The sequence below is a fragment of the Pan troglodytes genome, chromosome 15 (assembly GCF_028858775.2).
Source record: "Pan troglodytes isolate AG18354 chromosome 15, NHGRI_mPanTro3-v2.0_pri, whole genome shotgun sequence".
Taxonomy (NCBI): Eukaryota; Metazoa; Chordata; class Mammalia; order Primates; family Hominidae; genus Pan; species Pan troglodytes.
Window position 1 is genome coordinate 34,590,663 of NC_072413.2, and position 14,508 is coordinate 34,605,170.

Sequence of the window (14,508 nt, forward strand, 5' to 3'; positions counted from 1 at the left end):
GTCTGAAAATAGGAATTGCTCAAAGAATGATAGAGATGTGTTAAAGAACACACAAGCCAAACTGAAGGGACTTCCACTGGATAAATTGGGGATAAGTTGGGCACCAAAATAAAAATATTGATTAATTGATTATAAACTATTAAATAGTAAACCATTAGCAAACACTGATTAAATACATAAATTTATTGACTGGAAGTGTGATGAGGAATGGGATATTAACAGTTTTAAGGCATATTTCCACCAAACATTTATTAATTACATAAAGAAAAAGAGAAAACCCTGGTAGATAATACTTAATTTAAATAATAGATATGAACTCCATAATAGGGCAAACTGAAATTACAAGCCACCATACAGTGTGAAGAACTAAACATCTTTTTGTGGTATTCTGGAAAAAGAATCTTTACCTGGGCATGAGGAATCATGAGAAAACATTGGGCAAAGCCAAATGGAGAAACATTTTACAAAAACCCAAATTAAGGAAGTTTCTAGAAGGTAATATTCAAAAATGTCAAGACCACTATACTGGATAAAATCTAAGATGATCAGTCTTCCCTCGCTCTCACCTCCCTGACCCCCCACCATTGATCCCTGCCCTTTGATGTTCATGCCTTTGTATAATCTCCTATCCTTCGGTTTGGGCAGGATCTGTGACTTGCTTTTAACCAATAAGATATGGCATAGGTGATGAAATGTCACTCCCATAATTACATTATGATTTTTATATATGTAAAATAATATAAAAAGTTATATATACATATATATGTCTATAAATATGTGTGTGTGTGTGTGTGTGTATATATATATATATATATATATATATATATATATAAACTCTAGCTTACTAACAGAGGTGCTAGAGAGACAATTCCTTACTGTCCTTGAAGAAATAAGCTGCTGAAGTAAGTGGCTATGTTGGAGAAGCCCACATGACAAGGAAATGTGGACAGGTTCTAGGAGTTGAGGGTGGTGTCCAGAAGGAAACTAAAACTTCAGTCCTGAACCAGCAAAGAAGGAGCTTGGAAGCAGATCTTTTTAAAGCCAAGGCTCTGGTGAGACCACAGGGACTTCAGCCTGGTGAGACATAAAACCCTGTCAAGCCTGATCCACAGAAATTTTAGATAATAAATGTGTGTTAAATTTTATCTTAAATAAATTTTAAGATAATACATTTAAGCTGCGAAATTTATGGTAATTTGTTATGAAGTATAGAAAATTAATAGAGTTAGAAAGTCAATGAAAGACGAGAAGCTGTTCCAATTAAACAAAACTACAGTAATATGACAAGTAAATACATTTAATTATTCTGAACTGGATCCTTGGGACAGTTGGAAAAACTTGAATGGGGTCTGAGTATTAGATGGTGGCAGTATATTAATGTTATTTTCTTGATTTTGATGGTTGTTTTGCAATTATGTAGAGGAAAATGTGATAGGAAGTAATATAAAAGTATTCAAGAATGAAAAATATGTAGTGAAAGCGTTGTTTTTTCCTACACTTTGCCCAAAATGATTGACCATTTTTCTGATTAATTTAAGAAATAACGTGGTGTCCTGTAGACAGAGCTAATTAAGCATTGGTTCCTTTTGCCTTCCTTCGAATGGTTAGAGAAGGGGATAAGATAGTGGGAATTAATATTTGGTGATCAGTTACTGTGTGCCACAACTGTAATATCCATGTTACATGACTTATCTAGTTCAATCCTCACAACACATGCTAAAATAAATATAACTATCCCTCCTTTATAGATCAAGTAGATAAGATTCTCATCCTCAATTCTTCACTGCCTCCCTTTGCCATGTGATTTTTCAGTATTTCCCACAAGAGAAAGCAGAGGCCATTTCTCCATTGCATTGATGTTGAGATTGGTCATGTAACTTACTTTGACTAAGTATATGTGGGCAGACATGATGTGAACCATAGGTTACATGTTTGTGTGAATTAGCTTCTTTCATCCTATGCTTCTGCTGTTCACCATTTAAAGAATTTACCTGTATTGCTAGTATTTTGAGGAGAATAACGAAAAATGTGGAGTAGACCTAAACTTAATTCAGAGACTGAAGCCAAGCCAAACCAACCCAATCCAAGCTGAGCCCAGAACTACAATCCGCCCAAAGACTTGGTGAATGAGTAATATATGCTTATTGTCACAAGCCATTGAAATTTTGGGGTTGTTATGCAACATTATTGCAGCAATAGCTGACTGATAAACTGGCTTAAAAATCATACTCTCAGTTAATTGGTCTGTTTCACTTTAAAACTTGTCCTCTTTATTACTTACTACACTACTATAACACAATTCAGTCTACAGTTATGAAAAATATTAGTGTTAATTGAAATCTTTTCAGTGTCTTGATTAACTTATTTTTGCTTCCTATGTTACGTATTTATATATAAATATATATTTATACATGTATATATATTTTTATGTGTATATATGTATTTATATATGTGTTTATAAATATGTATAAAATATATACATATGTATTTTAAACCATCATCTTTTAATAGTGTCCTTGGGCATTTATCATAAAATCTAATAAACTTGGCATATCCATACTGGTAACTTTAGGACTGAGCTATCTTGGTATAGGATATAGTGCTTACACTTTTTAAATGAGAAAGAGATAGTATTAGCACTCCAGGAGAATTATTTAGGATATTGCCAAAGAGTTACACTCCAAATAATTAAATCCCTAGGTGGTTCATGGGGATTTGAAAATTTTTCGGGTTAAATTCATTTGGTATAAGAGAAGCCTCTGGTACTTCATGTTGTATCCTCTCAGCTTATTTCTGATTACAGCCATGACTGTGGTGGACAGTTGATGCAAGTTTAGTCTTAGTCTGATAGTGTCCCACTTCAAGCATGCACTGTGTGTTTTTCAGCCTTCTGCCCCAGCGTCTTCTCCAAAGATACAGGAGCTTGCTGGACCCACTTGCAAGGGAAGCCTGGAAGTTGGGGAGTTAATGTCTTCACGGCACTCTCAACCAGTGAGGCATGAGGTTAGTGGACAAATGCTCTACCTTTCTGCCATTGGGTGGGCCATTCTGGAAGGCATTCTACTTATTTCTCAAAGGTCCAGGTGTAATTTCTCAAAGGTCCAGCCACCTTTGCCGAGCAAATGCCTTGATAATCATTTATTGATAGCTTTTATTTTCCTGCCCTGCTCTCTTTACTCTCACTCCTGCCTCCCAGGGTCATCTCCCAAGTAAACTATCTGCACCCAAATACTTCTTAGGCAGGAACCCAAACTAAGACAGAGGCATTTCCTAGAAGTTTAGGAACAAATACTTCCCTTTTAAACCCCTGTCATGGCAGGGGAGATTAGAAAGGCAAGCTTAGAGCTCACTGGGTATGCCCTCATGTTTTGTTACTTGCATCACATTGCCAGATGGCCATTTGGCACTAGGACTGCACCAGTGCCACACACTGATCTTGAAAAGGATCTGGACCACATTCTCAGTTATTGGCATGTACTTACCTTTGTTTTTTATTGAGGGGACATGTTGCTGTGACACAGAACAGCAATGAGGAGGAATGACCTTTAGTGCTCAAAGCCTGACTCTATGACTCAGCAGATACCTTTGGGCCTGTTACTAAACCTCAGTTTATACTTCTGGAAAGTGAGGATAATAATACCAACCTCATTAATTTGTTGTAAAGATAAAATGAAAATCATATAAATGTAAGGTTTTATAGATTGTAAAAGACCTTAAAAAATATTGGAGTCCCCGTTGCATATTCATTATGAACATCAGGAGTAAAACTACTTGAGTCCAACTTACTAGTTATGTAACTTTGGGCAGGTTACTCTTTGTACCTATTTCCTCTCCTTTCAATGGAGATAATGACAGTACCTACTTCAGAGGGTTCTTGAGAAGATAAAATGAGATGATAAAATTCATGTAAAGAGTTTAAATGGTACCTGAAACATGGTTAATAAACATTAAGTATTATTATTAATAAATGTTAAGTATTATTAAATGTTGTGTAAACAAGTTATTGAGTGCCTGAAGTAGGCAAAGTTCTGTGCAGGAAACAATATTGTTGTGTTGTATTGTGTATTGTATTGTAAGCATCTGATGTTACTTACCTTGATAAATATAGCCCTTTTTCAAATATGTACAATACCAAGCAGTCTGTACAGAAAACTGATGGAAGGCTAGAGTTGAGCAGAGCAGGCACTGAAGGATGGTTACTATTTTGACATATGGAGATGCAGACTGGGTGTTTTGGTCAGCAAGAGGTACAAAAGCAAAGGCACAGACATAGGAATGTCATGGGATTTAAGGCTAGAGAAGTGTGTTGGGTCTAGATTGTAGAGTTCAGAATTGCAGGCCCTGGAGTCTGGATTCTCTCTGGAGAGCAGGAGAGAGCCACTGAAGGACTTTTGAGCAATGTGATGTGAACAGACCACCACTTAAGAAAATTAACCTGATGGCGGCTTGTGTAAAAGAACAGCCGAGGGAAGGCCTAGACACCAAGAGATCAGTTGAAGGAAATGTGCAGTACTCTAGAGGTGAAGTGATAAGGGCCTGAACCAAACTAGGGCAGTGGTAGCAGAAAAGTCAAGGCAGATGTGAGAGGCATATTGTTAAACAAGCCAAGAGGATGATAGGTTCTTTACTGGGTACTCAGAACAGAGCTTACCTACCTGGTTCACCTCAACAGATAGCATAGTCAATATACAAATAACCAGGGACTCATACACAGGTGCACAGCACATTCATACTTATGGTATGCTTTTGTGGGGTTCACAAAAGGTAACCTTTCCACCACAAGGCTTATGCTTTATCATGCTGAAGTCCTTTGAAAGGTGACACTGGAAACATTTAAAGAGGAATTAACAATAGGTAGTAGCAAGTGTACACATTTCTTGAGCAGTAACTATTCCTGCTGATGAATTATTCATGACGTTAGGTTGACCCTGTAAACATTACTGCAGAGTCGCTGTTGAATATTATTAGTATTATTATCCTTATTTTACAATTAAGAACATAATGGTTCAAAATGAGAACCTTATAAGCTCTCAAATCCTGCCCATCCTTTCAATGTTTTCACAAATGTCATTTCCTTCCTGAGGAATTTTCAGAGCTGGGAGCAATCTGAACTCACTGAATGCTTATATTCTTTCGTCACATATAGAGCTTGTGTTAGAGTCATTTGTGTGTATGTGTTATCTCATGTATTAGACTGTAAGTTTCTTTAAGATAGAGGCTTTTGTATTCATTTTTGTATTCCCCATAGAATCCTAGTGCCTGACACATAGTAGGGGGCTCAATAAATGTTTGTAGAATTGATTAAAGTGTGAACACTAAAAAGCCCGAGTCTGCTGTGGATATGTTTATTTGGATGTATAATTGGCAGTTTCCCCATGGATCCCTTCAAGAGTGTGTTGATACCTTAGCAGCTCTTTGAAGTTATGGTGCATTTAATTAAATGTGTTATCTTTTTAGAGATCTTGTACCAAGAAAATAGATTGCATATTATAATGTATTCATTGTTCATTCCAAAAAAAGACCTATGCATCTGTTTAAGTATTCAGTTAACAAAGATACCAGAGACGAGAAATAACAGGTGTTCCAAGTAATTACCAATTCTAGTCAACCAAAAATTAGATGTTTTAAAATCTTCTCTTTTCTATTTCATATTCTTTTTTTTTTTTTTCCTTTTGATCAGAAGTGATTCCTTCCTAGATAATTCCACATGGTTCTGTTTTTCCTATTGTCTTGACATTGTGTAAGAATTTGAAAAAGAATGTTGCAATCTGTTTCTCTGAACTGTGGTTTATCAAGAGGATCTGTTTTAAGCCAAAGAGAGTTTCCTTGTATGGGATCATGCCAGGAGGTTGTGCGCGCCTTGCAGGCAAATGGAGGACTGCAGCCTCATGGAATTGTGCTGCTGTGGGGGCTGTAGGCTCCTGGCCCTCTTGGAGGGTAGATACTCCATGCCTTGTATCATATAGCTTTTAGCTGCCAGCATCTGCTAGGCTTTGGAATACCCAACTCTGATTTTCTGGGAGGCTTTTATGGTATTACGGCACTGTTTCTCAAATAGGGTTGATCATAAGACCCACTTTGGTTGCTTGTAAAAATGTTAAATCTCAGGCCTTACTCTAGAAAGAAACTGCAGGAGAGGGGCCTAGAATATCTGTTTTTTGTTTTTGTGTTTGTTTTTGTCAAGTACCTTAGACAAGTCTTATGATCAGGCAAATTGAAGCACTTTCATATACTGGCTTAAAATAACTGGCTGCAGTAACTTATACTTAACTGGCCATGTGAATCTTTTCTTTTCTTTTTCTTTTTTTTTTTTGAGACCGGTCTCACTCTTGTCACCCAGGCTGGAGTGCAGTGGTGGTCACTGCAACCTCTACTTTCCAGGCTCAAGCAATCCTCCCACCTCAGCCTCCCAAGTAGCTGGAACTATAGGTGCATGACACCACACTTGGCTAATTTTTATAGCAACAAGGTCTCACTATATTGCCCAGGCTGGTCTCAAACCCTTGGGTTCAAGTGACCCTCCTGCTTTGGCTGCCAAAGTGTTAGGATTTCAGGTGTGAACCACTGTGCCCAGCCCCATGTGAGTCTTAAGCAACTTAAATCCCCTCTCTAATTTAGTTTCCTCGACTGCAAAATGGGGATAATTATAGTACCTACCTATTGTTAGGATTTTAGAGAGGATTAAAGTAAATGATAATGTATGTTAAATACTTAGCAAAGCACCTGGGACAGAGTAAGCACTCAATAAATGTCAGCTATATAGTGAACTCTTCTCCCCTATTATTATATCAGCAATCTTGCCTTCTAGAGGATGTTTATGTACATCCCTAGTTCACTTTACTCAGCAGGAAATCTTTCCTGTCTAGTTTGGAAAGATTCTTTGAGGATCCCCTGGGAGATCACAGTATTTTAGAATTGGAAAGGACTTAGATGCCTTATAATCCGGTACCCCAATTTTGTTTGCTCATTTTTGGTCTACTCCCTCTTCATTTTCAGTTAACTTCCAATTCATGTGTAGTTGAAGCTTGTCCTTCAAGGACAATCACCCTTCTACCAGCTACCTAGACTGGGAACATGGATAACCTTCCAGACAGAGCCCTCTCATGCCCAGAAAAGGCCCTGCTCTGCTGTTCCTTTGATGGTTAGAAGGTTTGCCCTTCCGGCAAACATAGCCGCTTTGCCTCCCTTGCCCAAAGAGAAGTTCTATGAATGCTTGTCCTGAATTTTAAAAACCAGCATGTTTTCCTCACTATTAGCCATCTAAGAGTTAGTCTTACTAAGTTTTTGTTATGTTTGTCTAGTTCTCTGTCTACTTAGATAAACCTGAATCAGTGTTATCTTTATTAGACCACATATTCTTGAAAGTCAAAGATTTCCATTTTTTCCATTGCCTTCTGGAAAAATTCTGTCTAATTACATAATAAAGGCACAAAAACATGATGCCGATGCTGATCATAAATACTCAGACTATTATAATGTCTTTGTCTCAGTAAAATTCTTTTGGTCCTGTGATTCCATCTCATTTTAAAGACAATTTAATGCACAATTAATCTTTATCCCCTGCATTTCTCCAATTTTAAGAACCACTTCTTTGTGTGTGCTAATTTGTCAAGCAAAACTTTAACAAACACCTCCTGGAAATTTAGAATAGAGAATTTTGAGGCATTCATTTGATTTTCTTGGCATTTACTTCCTTAAAGAAGTCAAAAAATTATTGAAGCATGACTTTTTCATTCCAGAGACTGCATTGGCTATCCTTAATCAAGCTGTGCTTTTCTCAGTGTTCCCCATTTAATCTCCTAAAATACTTCCTAAGACTTTGCCCCCTACAATGGAATCAAAACTAAATGGTCTGTAATTTCCTCAAGTGTTCCCAGATCCTGTTGTAAATAATGACATTGTGCTGGCCACTTTCCAGTCTGAATGAAGTGACCTTGTAAAAATGTCTGCTTACTCTTCTATAACGTCTTTTTCTACTTTCTGTAGGACTCTTGCATACAGCTTGGCAAACAATACCTATTCCAAGAAACACCATTCTTCACCTCAGTCGTGTTATTTGCTTCATATAGGCAGTACCGTATCCAGAGCTAAAAGACTTATGCTTAAAAGTTAATTAGTATTTTAAAATAAGGAATTATAGGTACACTGTGGTAGGAGGCCAGCCTGTATGACCTATGAATATTTGAATTGACAGGAAGAAAATCTATTGTGGTTTGTAAACTCTTCAAAAAAATGTTGAACTTCCATTCAATCATTAGATAGCTTTTATTGTATTCATGTTCAATATCTTTTTTTAATAAAAAAGAAAACATTTCCTACTTTATAACACAAAACATTTAAAATTAGTTATTCCAAGCTGGCAGTTAGAAAAGAAGTATTTCACCCTCTTGGTAGAGACAGTTGTTCTTTCTGAGCAATTACATTGTATTCAAATGAGAAATATGTGATTTCTGGTTATACCAATGCTTTCCCCCTCTTCACCCCAAAGAGGATCAGGACATCTGGCATTGCCTAGGAAAAAGCAGCTAAACTCACTGAAGGGGCAGGGTACTTCTCACATTAAGACAGACTAAAAATACAAAAACCTATTAGTGTGAAATAACAAAAGCTGACAGGGGAGAAATAACTAGGACCTCTGAATCTTAAGCTATGTGGGACCACCGGCTAGACAAGCTAATTAAACTTTGCAACCCCCATTTGTTATGGCCCACATGGGCATACGAGTTTTATGAATTAGATACAAGTTACTGCAACTAAAAGAAGTTAAATAGATGGAGATATTGGTAGTGTTCAACCCAATGGCAGTGATTTTATTATTTTCTTTAAGAAAAACCAAAGGGTAATAAATTTATGGGAGCATTTTGGACTTGATAAATCAAATCAAAATTTAAAAACATTCTTGGAAGTTATAAAGCTAACAAATAGACCAGCAAAATTTTTTCTTCATAAAATAAGAGCAAAATAACTATTTAAAAAATGACTGTTTCTGATTTTTGGAAAAGTGATTACCTTTGCTTGTGCTTTCATAAGTATAAACATTACATGCATTTGTGGGGGCCAGTGTGTACTCTTTTACCTTCCCTTGGCATTGCTCATCTCTATCAAACACCTACAACACAGTGTGCTCCATTATAGGAGACTGGCAGCACGGTTCTATTTAATTAACTAATTGGATGACTCATCCTACACCTAAATTAGCATTATTAGGTCTTTTATAATGATTGTTGAAGCATTGTAAATTAATTTTCTTACTGGCTATAACCATTATTTGCTGCTATCACAATATTAAGAGATAATCCATGCACAGTGGGAAATCTCTATGGGCAGAAAATGAATGTGGTCATCCTTGGATCACCAATTAGGAAACCTATTGTGTGGCAAAAACATGATTTCTATGCTGTAATATGATCAAATAACCATTAATTACCTTCACTAGTAAGAATTACCTTCTTTGTTGGAGAAGTATTGCATTACATATTATAGTTCAAAAATGTCAGGAGAAACCAGCAACAAAAACATCAATTTCTAAAAATGATACATGTAATCTAAATCATATTAACCTAACATGCTACATGTCAGGTTAAATTAGCATAAGCTTTGTTACAGAACCTGAATAATATAGCTTATCTCTTAGCCCTTAGATGTATTGATTAAATAGGTCATCCTCACCTGTCTACAAATACAAATATAATCAAACTGCACTGTTCTCTAGGGAACTGAATGGCAAAAAAACTCTAGTAAGCGTCCAATCCAAGCCTGTTTCCTTGCCTAATACAGAGATGACAGAATGAAGATAAGCAAGTCCCTGCAGCCCAGTGTGTGACTGTGTGTGTGCATGCGTGTGTTTGTGTCTATATGCGTAAATATGCATACTTCCTATGGACAGAGTCCAGGAGCTTTCATGAGATTCTAAAGGGGATCTGTGACAGACCCCTTGCCCCTCCAAAGTGCGCTGACTTAAAAGGTTTATGGAAGCAGCCACTGTGCCAGACTGCTTCTGCATGATTTCACCTTTCAGCAGCCATGAATGATTGCGAGTGCCAACCTGAGGTCTGTCTTGCTTAGCTTGGCCGTTACAGCCTCCCTGGGCAGAGGTATGGTGTGATGGTCAAGAGAGGGAGCCCTACATTAGACTCTAGGGCGTGTTCCTAACTCCTACCCTTTATAAGCTGTGCCACCTTAGGCAAGTTACCCTAGCTTCTTTATGGCTCAATTTTAAGACATTACTCACCTCAAAAGTTTGTCATGACTATATATATTCTCAGAGTGAATATAAACCAGAAACCATAAAATGAAAGTCTAATAAATTTGACTACGCAAAATTAAAATCGCTGCAGGACTATAATGATCATAGGTAAAAATGATTCAAAATGATATATTTATTTTGAAATAATTCAGCAGGGCAGCAGAAGAGAAGCAGTGTGGTGGGGGTGGGGGATGGGTATTAAATGAATTAAGTTTTTTATGTATTTTGATAATGCTGGGTAGGTATTTGGACCATAAGAATTTGTTAAGCTATTCTTTCTATTCTGTATATGTTTGAAATTTTCTGACTAAAATATTTAAAAGTAAAAATAAAACATTAAAAGACCATAGACAATATCAGAAGAATAATGACAAATTAAGGAAAAAGATATAAGATATATAACACCTAAGGGACTAATTTCCCTAATATATAAAGAAGCCAACAAATCAATAGGAAAAAGAACAACAAAGCGACATTTTAAAAAGAGAAAATGGCTAGGCACAATGGCCTTTTTCTGTATTGCCAACACTTTGGCAGGCCAAGGCAGGAGGATCACTTGAGGCCAGGAGTTCAAGACCAGCTTGGGCAACATAGCAAGACCCTATATCTGAAAAAAATAAAAATAAGTTAGCTGGGCATGGTGTCTCAAGTCTATAGTCCTAGCTACCTGGAGGCTGAGGCTGGAAGACTGCTCGAACCCAGAAGGTTCAAGCTTCAGTGAGTCATGACCACACCACTACGCTCCAGCCTGGATGACAGAGTGAAACCCTGTCTCTAAAAAAGTTTAAATTAAATTAAAATTTTAAAAATAAAAATAAAAACAAAAGAAGTGCAGTCAATTTACAGAAAAGAGGAAAACTACATCAAGTAATGCTTATTTTATTTTTATTATTTTAATAAGATTTAGTTTCTTTTAATTTAAATACATATATTTATTATAAATTTTTATTTATATTTTTATGAACTGAAATTTTATTGTATTTAAAATACATTAAGTAATGATCATTTTATTCATAACAGGAGAAATACAAATTAAAACAACAGTGAAAGTTCACTTTTGACTGATCAAATTGACAAAGATCAGAAAATTTGATAGTACATTGTAGGTGAGTATAAAGTAGCACAACTTTTTTGGAGAGCAATTTTATAATATCTGTGAAAAGTTAAAAAGCACATTCCTATTAACTCACAAATTCCATTTCTGGGAATTAGCTTTCATATATACTTACACATGAATTCAAAGCAAAACATATATGGATATTCGATACAGTTGGTTGTAACAGTAAAAGATCTGCAACATTCTAACTATCTGTTAGGAGGGAACTGGTTAAATAGATTATAGCGCATCTGTAGAATGGAATACTAAGAAGCAGTTTTTAAAAATGAAGCAGCTCTATAATAGCAGTATGAGCTGATCTCTAATACATTGAAAATGAAAAAAGCAAGAAGTATAACGGTATATTAGTACATGGTCATTTGTGTAAAAACATATACATGTATATGTTTGCATATGCACAGAATATGATGTATCCCTAGAAGGATATACAAAAAGTATAGCAGTAGTTGCCTTAGGAAAGGGGAAATGAGATATGGAAAGATATAGGCATGGGAGGGAGTCTTACCTTTCACTCCATATGCTTCTGTTCTTTTAAATTTTTTTTACATGGTTATATATTAGCTATTTGTAAATGTATTTTTTACATTTAAGTACTTAGAATAGTGTTGGTATGTATCAAATACTCATTAAATGTTATCTACTCTTGTTGTTATTATTCCACTGTTACTCCAACCACCATTTCTGGCCTTATCTTTCACTGCATCACTGCAAAACCTTTTTACGACCATTAAAGTGAATAATAACCAGTCCCCAAATATTCCATATGGTTTGCTATTTCCATGCTTATATTCATGTGCTTACTTCTACTTGGAAGGCCATTTTTCCACTTTACCTGTTGAAATTCTACTTATTCTTCAAGGTCCAATTCAAATAACACCTCCTCCTGAATTATATACTAGCCCTATAACCTTGAAATATTTATGTAATTGTGTCTCAGTTTTCTTATCTGTTAAATGAGATATAATAGAAACTGTAAAGATTAAGTGTGATAAGGTGACTAAACCTACTCATGCATTTATTCAACATCTATTTCTTGGCTGGGCATGGTGGCTCATGCCTGTATTCCCAGCACTTTGGGAAACTGAGGCAGGAAGATCACTTGAGTCCAGGAGTTCGAGACCAGCCTGGGCAGCATCTTGAGACCTTGTCTCTACAAAAAGTATAAAAATTAGCCAGGCAGTATTCAGGAGGCTGAGGTGGGAAGATCACTTGAGCCTGGGAGGTTGAGGCTGCAGTGAGCCTTGATCACACCACTGCACTCCAACCTGGGCAAGAGAGTGAGACCCTGTCTCAAAAGAAAACATACACACATGCACACCCCCATATATTTCTTGACCAACTATTTTATATAGGGATTACAGTATTCACTAGGGCTAGAACCACGGAAAAGTTGACAGTATCTCTGTCCTCATGAAGTTCACAGTCTAGAAAGGAAATTTGAATACAGTTGATAAATGCTATGGCAGCTGTAAGCATAGGGTATGGAAATACAGAGGAGGGGCATCTAACCAAAAAAAAAAAAAAAAAAAAAAAAAAAGCAAACCCATGGGAGAAATAGTTGGGTTGGAAAGAAAGTCAGAAACAAAATCAGATTTGTTTTGCTTCAGAACTTTGAGTGATCTTAAAGAATTTATTTACAAGCAGGAAGCAGCAGAAAATTTAGAAAGATTAGTCTTGATACCTCTCAGGGTCATTGGTCTCTGTGCTTCTGATAATCTAAGGAAATTCACAGAAAACCTCCAGTAGCCACCTGCTCTTTGCCCTGACAGTTCTCAAGGAAGTGGTCCTCCTGCTGCCCCAAGCCTGTCAGCCTCCATGAAACCAAGCCTTCCACACTATAATACAGAAAAGTAAAGTCTTTGCTTTCTGGGCTACCTTGTAGCAATTTGAGGCTCTGTCATCAGTTTCTGCTACGTTTCAAAGATCCAGGAGAAGCTTAGTGTTGTGTCAAGACGCCGATGGACCCATCACAGTTTAATCCAACCTACATCCCAGGGTCTCCACAAATGCTCACCGAAGAAAATTCCCGGGACGATTCAGGGGCCTCTCAAATCTCCTCCGAGACGTTGATAAAGAACCTTAGTAACTTGACTATCAATGCTAGTAGCGAATCTGTTTCCCCTCTATCGGAAGCTTTACTCCGTCGAGAGTCTGTGGGGGCAGCAGTCCTCAGGGAAATCGAAGATGAGTGGCTTTACAGCAGGAGAGGAGTAAGAACATTGCTGTCTGTGCAGAGAGAAAAGATGGCAAGATTAGATACATGTTACTCGGCGGAGTTTGTACGCATGAAAGAAGACCAACTAACAAGGAGCCTAAGGGAGTTAAGAAGGAATCAAGACCATTCAAATGTCCCTGCAGTTTCTGCGTGTCTAATGGATGGGATCCTTCTGAGAATGCTAGAATAGGGAATCAAGACACCAAGCCACTTCAGCCATAAATCTTATTCTTGCACCTTTTTTTCTTGCTAGTAATTTTATATAGCAGGTTGAGAAAGCTACCCTATGCTAGTATAGACTATACACCAATAATTTTGATGATGAGTTCTAGGATGTATTTTTCTTGTATCTTTTTCTTCCTACTATGATACTAGTAATTCATAAGGGATCTGTGTAATCTGAATGTATTTGAATAACTTTAGCTCTACTGTTTGATTTGACCCAAAGAAGCCAAGACGATATAAGTATTCCCATGTGTCTTAGAAGCCCAAAGTCAGTGAGATGAAACCCAATATCAAGAAATTGAAGCAAAGTTACTTGTGGATAAAGAAAGCATTAGGTAGTTTGGCTATAGCATAATTAGATTTTCTGGCTTTCAAAAATTTGGATTGCAATCACAGCAAACTTTGTTATTTTTACAGTTTTCAGTACAAAAGTGTTTATATAGAAACAATAAAGTTGACATTTGAGTACCTTTAAAAAAAAAAAAGAAAAGTAAAGTCTTTGACTGAAGAATCAGGCAGATCTCTAGGTAGTGTAGCTAGGAGAAATAAAAGTTGAACTTAGCTGTTCCTTTGTAAGAACCAAGGGACGGGGCCTTCCAGTATTAGGAGTTCCAACGGATACCCCTCCTCAGCCCTCCAACCTGCCCACTTTTACCAGCGGTGCCCTCCTCATCTGAGCTCACTTTCCTCCTTCTGGTCTCCCCA

The 14,508-nt window shown here is 36.8% G+C and overlaps 1 long non-coding RNA gene and 1 pseudogene across 5 annotated transcripts in view; both read left to right on the forward strand.

Annotated features, from left to right (window-relative positions):
- LOC129137059 (uncharacterized) overlaps positions 1-14,508 on the forward strand; it is a 171,757-nt gene that overhangs the window by 37,384 nt on the left and 119,865 nt on the right. For all 5 annotated transcript variants that reach the window (XR_008539213.1, XR_008539214.1, XR_008539212.2 and 2 more), the window contains exon 3: positions 2,887-3,003. This is a non-coding gene — a long non-coding RNA (uncharacterized LOC129137059). The remainder of the gene's footprint in view (positions 1-2,886; positions 3,004-14,508) is intronic.
- On the forward strand, positions 12,019-14,213 carry LOC737019 (developmental pluripotency-associated protein 3-like; annotated as a pseudogene).